This window comes from Bison bison, unplaced genomic scaffold (assembly GCF_000754665.1).
Source record: "Bison bison bison isolate TAMUID 2011002044 unplaced genomic scaffold, Bison_UMD1.0 scf7180017864041, whole genome shotgun sequence".
In the NCBI taxonomy this organism is placed as follows: Eukaryota; Metazoa; Chordata; class Mammalia; order Artiodactyla; family Bovidae; genus Bison; species Bison bison.
This window is the reverse complement of record NW_011494613.1, coordinates 4,444,280-4,445,615: the sequence shown is the minus strand read 5'-3', so window position 1 is coordinate 4,445,615 and position 1,336 is coordinate 4,444,280.

Below are 1,336 nucleotides of genomic sequence, written 5' to 3'. Positions count from 1 at the left end.
CCATCTCATCCTCTGTCATCCCCTTTTCCTCCTGCCCCCAATTCCCACTAAAAAGGTGGGAAAAATAGAGTTCCTTTTTCTCCACATCCTCATCAAGACTTGTTATTTCTTGTCTTTCTGATAATACGCATTCTGACAGGTGGAAGGTAATATCTTGTTGGGGTTTTGATTTGCGTTTCCCTCATGATTAGTGATGTTGAGGATGTTTTCATGTGTCTGTTGGTCATTTGTCTGTCTTCTTTGAAAAAAATGTCAGTTTAGATCCTCTGCCCATTTTTCAACTAAATTGTTTTGCTGTTGAATTATTGAGTTATGTATTTTGAATGTTAGCCCTTAATCAGATATATGATTTCCTAATATTTTTTCCCTTTCAGTAGGTTTCATTTTTACTTGTTGATGGTTTTCTTTTCTATGCAAAACCTTTTTAGTTTTATATCATCTTACCTGTTTATTTCTACTCTTATTGCCTTTGCTTTTGGTGTCAAATCTAAAAAATCATTGTTAAGACCTGTGTTAAGGAGCTTATTTTCTGTTTTTTTTTTTTTTTTAGAAATTTTATAGTATGATGTCCTATGTTAATTGCTTAATCCATTTTGAGTTAATTTTTATTTATGGTGTAAGATACCATTCCAGTTTCATCCTCTCACATATGGCTGTCTGGTTTTCCCAATACCATTAATTGAAAAGACTGGCTTCTCCAGATTGCATATCCTTGACTCCTCTGTCATAAATTTTGTGTGAGTTTATATGTGTGGGTTTATTTCTAGCTTTGTTCTTTCTCAAGATTGCTTTGGTTATTCAGGGTCTTCTGTTGTTCCACATAAATTTTAAGATTGTTTATTCTATTTCTGTGAAAAATACCACTGGCATTTTGATAGGGATTACATTTAATTTGTAGATGGCTTTTTGTAGTATGGACTTTTAAAGAATTAGTTCTTTACATTTGAATCAGTTCTAATGAGGTGGATGAAACTGGAGCCTATTATACAAAGTGAAGTAAGTCAGAAAGAAAAACATCAGTACGTTATATTAATGCATATATATGGAATTTAGAAAGTGGTAATGATGACCCTATATGAGAGATAGCAAAAGAGACACAGATATAAAGAACAGACTTTTGGACCCTGTGGGAGAAGGCAAAGGTGGGATGATCTGAGAGAATAGCGTTGAAACATGTATATTCAGTTCAGTTCAGTCGCTCAGTCATGTATGACTCTTTGCGACTCCATGGATTGCAGCATGCCAGGCCTCCCTGTCCATCACCAACTCCTGGAGTTCACTCAGACTCACATCCATTGAGTCAGTGATGCCATCCAGCCATCTCATCCTCTGTTGT